At 37.3% G+C, this 9778-nt stretch overlaps 1 long non-coding RNA gene across 1 annotated transcript; it reads right to left on the bottom strand.

Annotated features, from left to right (window-relative positions):
• Positions 1 to 2917: 2917 nt before the first annotated feature.
• On the bottom strand, positions 2918 to 7519 carry LOC148717329 (uncharacterized). The gene is made up of 3 exons (XR_015994829.1): positions 7449 to 7519; positions 6368 to 6468; positions 2918 to 5311 (listed from the first exon to the last, which is right to left on the bottom strand). It is a non-coding gene; the product is annotated as an uncharacterized LOC148717329 (long non-coding RNA).
• Positions 7520 to 9778: the final 2259 nt, after the last annotated feature.

The following is a 9778-nucleotide window of genomic DNA, read 5'->3' as shown; positions in this document are numbered from 1 at the left end:
TATTTCACAAATATATGTTAACCTCGTCCTTCGTGCATGGTGCCTTCCTCAGTTGTTGTTGTTTTTTTAAGAAAAACGGTGCGAAATTAATAGATTACCTTTGGGAATTAACGCTTTATTCTGCCTACTCTCGCGGACTCCAGACAAATATGCGTGTAAGGAAAATTCGCGCCAATTTTCTGACGTACTCGTCAGTTATTGGGTGTTTTTTTGTCTTATACATATTCATGTTTGAGCGAAATTCTTTGTCAATCTAAGCAGGACCTGAATGGGCGAAGACGTGTTAAAACTGTTCTAGGAGAGTTTGTACCAGGAGTGTGCTTTATGCTTGAATTGGTTGAGGACTGGGACATTTCTCAACGTTATTTTAAACTAAGGTAAGCTTTGTTACTAGGAAATTGCTGGTTTAACCTCATTCCCAAACTGTTGTCAAAAATGGCCAAACTTTCTGAACACGCGTTCTTTCGGTTCGCTTTGAGCTTAGTCTTCGACTTGGTGCTCCTACAATTGCAGAAAAGTCATTTGCTTTGTTCGTAATTTCGACCGTCAGAAAGAACGCTAACGCTGTGATTTATGTTGAGAATAAAACATCTTAATTGTGAGGTTTCGAAATAGCATAGAAACACTTGAAAGTCCGAATACAATTCATGTGCAACGGAACCATGCGGGTTTCGTGTTTGGAAAGATTGCTTCCATAAAAGTGCAAAAGAGCTGTGGCGATGATATTTCACAGAGACGAGTTGAAAGAATTAGACAAACCTCTATGTTGCCACTGATAACTTAATTCAGCGTTTAAATATCTACTTGCAGGCAAAAATTAGCCGATCGACTAAATATTGTTTCGCTCATTTCTACTTACAGAAATCTGGTGTCAAGAAGACGAGCAACATGGAATTCAAGCTGCATTTACTGAGTCAAGAAGAGACTCTGCAAAGATAAGAATTTTGAAATGATTATTTTTGTAGTAATTTTTCAAATGGTACTTAATTTGCAGATGTACACTCAGGTAGAGCCTTCATAAGAACTTTTTGATTTGGAAAATTCTATTTAAAATTACTGATGAAAAGATTTCGAAGAAAGAGTGCAGATCTAAGGACGTTTTCTGTTGTTTGGCATTTTTCCCAATCATGTTCACGGTAGTCAAAACAAATTAATTTTTCAGACTTAATTTGGTTGCTCAAGATTTGTCCTGTGTGTAACCTGCTGCAATGAGTACCACGACTTGTTATGGTGGATGCTTTTAAGGTGGCACTGACTAAAAGACGATTGATACTTTGAAGAAACAATTTGAATATCAAAACAGGCATAGCTCTTCCTGCTATAATTCGAAACATACCGACGCAATATATAGTTGACCTTTGTTGCAAAAGCGCAAGACGATTTGCCGTAACCAAAGAGAAAATTTCTGCTTTTTGTCAACTACAACTGAATTTTTCATCTCTAAAACTAAAATTTTAAACCGGGAACTCCATCCAAAATTTTGCCGATACAAAAGTCAGTGCCACCTGAAAGTACCTACTGATTTTCTTCACTAATTCGCTTGCAATTGATAAGAGAATACTGGCAACTAAAAATGTCTTCATAAGTTTCATTTTATTGGCGTTAAGACCGAGCTATTTACTTGCGACATGACGAGACACTTACGACTTTAATAAGGTTTCGTCGACGACGCACTTAACACAGCACACATTGACGACAAAGACGGTGAAATACATTCTGCCAGAGAAGTTTAAGACCTGAACAAATCATTTTTCACAATTCATTGAATCAACCAGGAGAACACATTACGAACAACGTTTTAAAGAAATCTGACCCATAGCGACAGATCACGTTACGATCATTGCACAAGTCATCTCACGGAAGCTACGGCTTTTAAAAATCTAACGGAACGAAGACCCCTAGTTTAAGACACAGTTATAATATTTCATTCGACGAATACAAATACTGAGCAATCTTTTATTTTTTATTTTTACAACGTTGACCTCACTCAATCACCTAAAACTAAGACTAGTACTGCTAGTGTATATGTCATACATCGGTGGCCGTCCTAAAACAGTCGCGACAACCAACATCACAATGATATACGACTATTAAGACAATTACTTCATTTATTTAAGTGAGGTGGCTCTCCCATAAGCCTGGTGACTTCTTGGGTCTCCTCGCCTTCTAACTGTTATCGCTGTAATGAACTATTTTTTAATTGTTAAAATAAGGCAAATAAAGATAATGATGATGTTGATTGTTGAAGGGGGCGGGGGGAGGGGGTACAAAATCAAAAAGTCGGACTGCTGAGCTTTCTATATGGGAGAGACTGACAGACTACAAACGAGCGACAAGAAATGGCTTTGTGAACAATCGTGTTAGTTGTTTATGCGCTTAGTGCAAATCACACTACCCATTCGATTGTTAAGATCCTTCTTCATTCAAACCATTGACTTTGGAAGATCTAGTGTTCTTACGGAAATCTCGCGTGTCTACGTTCTCTTGTCATTTTGCAAGTTAATTATATAAAACTTAAATGTCTGGTTCAGAGAATTTTAAGGAGTTTTAGTGCGAACTGCGTTTTATAGTTGTACCGACCACAAATTGACCAATGTCAAATTTATGATTGAGCAAAATGAACATTTGATCGACGAATAAAACCTGAAATTTATGTATATGAGAACGATCCTTCGCAGTAAAGCACTATTTGAGCAATAGTGAAAATCAGACCTGAAAAAAATTTCAGGCCTGTACGGGATTCGAACCACTGACCTCTGCGATACTAGTGCAGCGCTCTACCAATTGAGCTAACAAGCCAACTGGGAGCAGGCCATCAAATTTTTTTTTTTTTTTTCAGGTCTGATTTTCACTATTGCTCAAATAGTGCTTTACTGAGAAGGATCGTTCTCATATACGTCTCATAACCGCAGTTCACACATATGTTTCATATGTTTGTTGTTAACCTGAAATTTGTTCAGAAGTTCCAAATCTGCAGATTTAGTTTTTCGTTTAGAACTCGCAGAAACTTCGAAACTGGCGGTGATTGATCTTTCTATTCACTAAAAGCTGAACAATTACGGTAGATTTATAATAACACAAGTACATATTAATTCAAACGAAAGAAAGTAGCGCAATCATCTGCCAGTGTCCACTTCGGATTGTCTGGCAAGTTTTGAGGAGAAAAAAAATTCACGCGTTCAGTTTCGTTGCATCTCGAAGTAGCAGCCAACTTAAAAGTCGTAATAAGTTTTTCTCTTTGAAAAAAATCGCCTTCAATGGTACTTATTAAAAAATTGTTACGCTGCTTTAAATGTGATTTTCTTCAGAAAAATTTCAAAAGTCCATTACCTAGAGTAAAGGCTGAAAGTTTCGAAAGAAACTGTTTGGGGCTCCGTTGGTGGGAGTAACGAAATAATTTGGATATATCAACAAAGTTGAACTGGTAAGTTGGCCACAGTAACGATTACAAAAGCCGGTTCTTTTATGCACTTGAGTTTTCTATTAATCATCGGGTTTAAATTGAAAGTACGTGAGGAACGGAATTGTTTTGATTTTCATCTTGGTCTCGGTCTGTTTAACTTACTGCTGAACGTAACATATCGCGCAAAGCATGTTTACCTTTAAAATATTCTTTGAACCAGTCATTAAGCTTTATCGCATTATTTGTAACCTTTTTCAGCCTGAAATTGATGTAATAACTAGGACTAAACGATATTTGAAGTTTAAAGTGCCGGATTTCTCGGTTTGAAATAAAATTTCACTCGACAAAAAAATCCTTTCAAAAGATAAGTAGAGCCAAGAAATTCTGATTGTATGAAGCCAAACGGTCAAAAAGGAAAAAAAAAAAACTTACAGCAAACTTGGCTCATGTTATTGCTGAAGGAGAAACTTTTGGAGATCACTTCGATTTCAGTTCACAAGTTTGGTTACAAATTGCGATCAAATTTTTCATTTGCAATCTGGCGAACCAACACAGTAGATGGCTGGAAAAGGTCTTGTTGGTGGCAACATGGCAAGCTTCAAGTCCTTTGATTTGGAAATGCTAGAACGAAGCAATTTGTAGTAAACTACCAGATTAAAGCTTGTCACGTTGCTTATCGTAAGAGTAGTAATGTGTAGATATCATCTTGTGCAAAATTTTTAACGACCAAGATGTTTCTGTCAGTAGAAACAATGATTGATGCATTTTGCGAGGGAAATCTAAAATTCTGTCGAATTTGACAAGAAATTGAAACGAAAGGCTATTCACCAATTTTTGACAAAAAGTTTACACAAGGTGCTGTTCACATATCTTTAGGCGGAAACATCTAAGGGAAGCCACTTTAAATTTTTTGCCATGAATGTTGTTAGGGGAAACTCTGTGCAAATTGCCACAAAATTTCCCGCCAAAAGTCTTAGTATATATTTCAACGAATTTTTCTTCATACCTTTTGATTACTTAACGGAAATTCACTTATTTGACATTTGAATAGAATAAAGAATTTAAACTTATGTCATTGTTTATTGAAATCAAGAATGAAATAAAGGTTATATGATGTAAAAGTGAACAACATTCAATGACTTTTATTCAATAATAACACAGAGACAACCTGAAAAAAAAAATCGGCGCATGCGTATTTTGAGCGCCTGTATTTTTCTAAGTTTTTTGGCGGGAAAATTACGCCATTTTAACTGGATGTTACTTACAGAGTTTGCAAAAAAAAAAAAAAAAGGCAAATTTTGCCATTTTAACCGGACGTTACAGAGTTTGCAAAAAAAAAAAAAAAAAACCGCAAATTTTGAAAAGGGGTTACCTACCAAAAACGTATGATGCACGATCCTCGCAGTAGAGAGCGCTATTTATGCAACTGGCATCAGGTCGTTAAGTTGATTCGTAATAAACCCGTGATGATAAATCAGATGCAATCATACGTTTCTATAACCACAGTTCAAAATATATGAACTTTCAAATATTCATTGCATCTGCCAAAAACATTTGAAATAATTTCTGAATTAAGCTTTCGACAGAAGTTTTTATTTCGAAATGAGCTAAAAATCATTGAAAAAACTCTAAACTTTTACCGACAATACTTAAAATGAAGTCTGATCGATTCATTCTATCTACGCTGTTCTCTTGACTGTAATGAATTTTTTTACCATTTGCGAGTAGATTTTGAAAGTCAACTATGGCGATCCTGGCTGCAATTTGTTTGCGAATTAATTTGCCTGCATGATGAAAAATCTAGTTACTTCCGTTTTCTACCTTTGCTGTAAACTTGTGCTTGGGTACGTGGTTGTCTTTCATTCTTGCTCTTGCTCAGGTTCGAGTCTTGACGTAAGATTACCTGAACTTGAGTACAAATGAAACAACAATAAATACGAGAACCAGAATTTAAAAAAAATTGCATCCCTTTACACGCTCAGAAGAATTAATAATAAAAATAATTCTCTTGTGATAGTTCTAAATATATCGGGGAAAAAACCCTTAAGGGTTTGTCCATCGTTGCAAAATTGCAAATTTGGGTTTTCTGAAGATTCTACTCGGTCTATGGAAATCAATTTTAGATTTCAAAGAGCGCAGTTACATTAACTTCTTGATTAAAGAGGGTTATTTTTTAAAGAAACTGTAGTGCTGCGTCGGTGTGGGTAACAAAGTAATTTGGTTATATCAACTAAGTTGATAATGTAACTCGACCACCGTAAAGAGTTTAAAAGCTGACGTTTCGAGCGTTAGCCCTTCGTCAGCGCGAATTGTGAAGGGCTAACGCTCGAAACGTCAGCGTTTAAACTCTTTACGGCGGCCAATTTACATTATCAACTTAGATGATAAAACCAATCTAACTTCTTGATTGATTATCATATAAAAATATTGCTTTCAACATTCTGATATGATCACCTCGATTTACTGTATTCATTTCTTGCAAGACGATATAAACTCTTTGTCCGAAATTTCGGATGAAACTCATTTCGTGTAAAGCACATAACCAGCCCTATTTTACTGAATTTCCTATTGTTACCTGTTTTTTGTATGTCTCTTTGGAGGTGCTTTATTTTTCCTATTGATTTTATCAGCCCACAAAATCTTGTTTTCCAGTTGTGTGAACAATTTGGTCCTCTAAAGCGAAAAAAAAAAACCGACTCTATTCGCTCTTCAGCTTTTTAACCCTTTTCGGTGGCCAATTTACAATTTCAACTTAGTTGATATAACCAAATTACCTTGTTACCCCCACCGACGCAGCACCACAGTTTCCGGCTTTAGAGACTTACCTCCTTTATTCAAATAACGACTCCGTTTGCACGATTGGTATGCAAAATATTTTTAGGTATTCTATGCCAAATTAAAAATCTAATGTTTTCTTACAATAACGATAAATTGCTTGTTTGAATAAAACCTGAACCAACTCACCGTTTGAAGAAACATTGTTCTGAAAGTCTTCTTCTCCTTCTCCTCTCAACAGGTTTTTTTATCCAGTTAATTGCCATCATGTACCCGCTTGTCCAGTTTGACTGTAAAGAAAAAAAAAAATCCTTGTTAAATGATGTAGCTAGCGTTGCAGCCGGACGTGTCACACAATCCCCTGTATAGTCCATATATGTCTTTACCGGCGGTTTAGACTGTCTGCGACGCAGGCTAAAATGATGAAGCTGGTCTTTAAAAAAAATAATTATTCATTATCCGACAGACAGTCCTACCACTAAATCCAAATTCCAAAGAGTATGTTTCCAATGCAATCTCAATTAAGAAACTAGCCTGCATGTAGCTGTAGCTGTAGCTGTAGCTGTAGCTGTAGCCGTACCCTCTCCCTCTCCCTCTGCGGCGACACGTGGGCTATTATGAAACCTGTAACAAATTCATTTTCCCCCGAGCTGTATTTTGCTTGGATGATAAGAAAGTGTAATTTAACCCTTCGACTCCCACGATCAAGATAACAACGCATACCTGACAAGTTTGAGTGTAACTGGATCATCAGGTACCGTTACATAGTTTTGTTGCTCAGGGAAGTAGGAAAGTCCAGTGAAAAAGGCTACTTCAAGTATTAAATTTTGTTTGCAATTTCACTTCTCATCAAGGTAAACTAGACAACTGAACAAATAGATTCTACGTTGCAGTACATTTGTGCAGTAAAAGATCAAAGATGACGTCAAAATGTAATAAGAATATAAAAAATTGGCACTAGCGACGCAGCTGAGTGTGCCACTGGTGTATTACTCGACAACATGGTTCTTTGTTATAGTTAAGATGATAAAAAGTCAAAATTTTGTTAAAGATGACGTCGTCCATGCGTACGGTCCTCCAATAGATCACGAGGAGGAACCAATCAAAATACGTGTGTGCGTAATTCAGCTCATCAAATAAAAAGAGATACATTTTCCCTTGTAAATAATTCTACCCTACGATGCCTAATTAAAAAAAAACAAAGAAGTACACCTAAAGATAGCTATGACAGTGTAAAGGATGTTTTGTTTGAATGAAATAATCAACTTACCATCTGAAGAAATATGCCATCCTCAAATGCTTCAAGTCTGATCTTTTTCTCGCCTGCATTATGCGAATACTGTAAAAATTAAAGAAAGCGTCCCAGTTAAATAATGAAGCTGGTCGTGGGGTCAAGTAAATTTATTGCACTTGGATGGCCAGTCGTTCAAACAAATGGTATCTACTTTTCCTTTGCAATTAACAATGCTCATTTTACAAATCCCCTAAAACACGCCTCGAGGTTAGCCGTTAAAGCAAAGCAATAGGGACCTTAAGATACTGGACGCGGCTGCCTTTAAGAACGCGGTCACGTCCGAGAGGGCATGGGTCGTGACGGCCACCTTTGCGCGGGAAATACGTGGAAGCGGTCGCCGAAACACCTAACAACAAACACGTTCAGTCAGAGAATAACCGCTGGAGTCAGGCGGTTTTGCTGCTATGACGTCGTTTAAGAAGACCCGAGAGCTTTTAACAGGCTCTTATTTGGCCGACATCATTTCTGGCGGAGAATTCGTGCTCCTCTATGACTGCAGCTTTTCAAAGAACTTAGAATTACCGTATGAAGAGTACGAAAGATTTGACCTCGAAGAAAGATGGTCCTAAACTGCCACTGATTAATTTTACACGATAAAAATGAAGGTTAAAATGAAAAATAAAGCAATACTGTCCGAGGAAATTTACCCAGATTTACCTACTTTTCGGATTCCTCTCTGAAGACTTGACGCTCACACAAATACCCTCTATATGCTCGGTAAATCTGAATTATGAAAACAAAAATGAACCAGACAGTTTAGGAATCTATTTCTTTTATAATAATGATTGCAAATTTTATGCAAAACTTGTAAATTTAAGGGAAGAATTCGGAAAAATGACTCACCTTTCTGAGAGGCCGCCAAAATAAACTTCGTCGCCGCCGCAACTGAGGTGGCGGCCGTCAAGTGGCGTGACATTTATGCAAATTAAAATTGAGACCTTGCGAATTTACTTCTGGTTGACGTCGTCCTAGGCCGCGTCCAGGGTATGTTTAGGTCCCTAATATCTTGACACACATATTGACCTCACCCTTAGTCAATAAGGAATTTATGAAATAATTACAACAAATTCATGTTTTAAGTATACTGACTTCGTTTTAAGTTGCAATCGAAACAGGCCATCTCTTGATGGCAAGTGACCCTACCCCAGCCCCCACCCCCCAAAAACAATTGGCAATTAACTTTCCTCCCCCCTCCCTAAGAAAATGGACGAAAATGTCTCCTAACAATTAGCAACTTTCTCCCCCTCCCTGACAAACTGTACGAATGATGTCTCCTAACATAACCTTCAACCGTCGAGAAATTACCATGCTAAAGTAACGTACACTCATTTTGCATCAAAGAAAACAGTAGTAGATACAGTTTGATTAGTTACCCGTTCAAGCCTCAATTGTATCCAACTGAAAAAAATCTTAGATTTTCCCAGGTCCACGTGTTAGTGGTTATTGTTCCAAGACGTACTGCCTTCTTTTAAACCATACGTCCCCTTTTTCTTGTGCAAATCTTTTATCAAACACCATCTCCCCTTCCAAGGTCGACAACGCTAACTTGGGAGCTGTCTTTGGCGAAGCATAACCACAAAGCCTTACGTTAACTTCTTGGACTCGTTCGCCATGCTCGTTTGTCAATAACATATGAATAATTCAATGCTAATTTTCTGTAAACTATTCATATGAATATCATTTTAGTTTCAGCGGGAATCGTCGCGTTCTTCCTTTGAAATGCAAATCATTGCTGAAGTGTTTCAGAGTATTTTTAACTAACTACAATAAAATACTTAAGCTAAGAAAACTCGCTTCCTCTACTCACTCGATCTTCTCTCCCTCTCAGTGAGTCAGATATAAAAAAGGGAAGAAAGAAGGAGCTTGCCTATTCACATGACGTGTAAAGCCCTAAAGAACATCACAGTGCGCGCTACTAGGGTGATGGAAAATCAAAACTTTGAGAATTTGTCTGAAAGTTTTTGAACCAAAAGTGTTTAGATTTCGGACACTATTGTCCGATTTCAGATTTTGGACACTATTGTCCGATTTCAGATTTTGGACACTATTGTCCGATTTCAGATTTTGGACACTATTGTCCGATTTCAGATTTTGGACACTATTGTCCGATTTCAGATTTTGGACACTATTGTCCGATTTCAGATTTTGGACAATAGTGGCCGGTGTTAGATTTTGGACACTAGTGGTCGATTTTGGATTTTTGGACACTTAGTTGGGCCGATTTTGGATATTTGCACAGTCAGGTGGCCGATTTTGGATTTTTGGACACTTAGTTGGGCCGATTTTGGATATTTGCACAGTCAGGT

This window comes from Stylophora pistillata, chromosome 13 (genome assembly GCF_964205215.1).
Source record: "Stylophora pistillata chromosome 13, jaStyPist1.2, whole genome shotgun sequence".
Classification (NCBI taxonomy): domain Eukaryota; kingdom Metazoa; phylum Cnidaria; class Anthozoa; order Scleractinia; family Pocilloporidae; genus Stylophora; species Stylophora pistillata.
The sequence above is the reverse complement of the archived record's forward strand: the minus strand, read 5'-3'. Positions and strand labels throughout refer to the sequence as shown.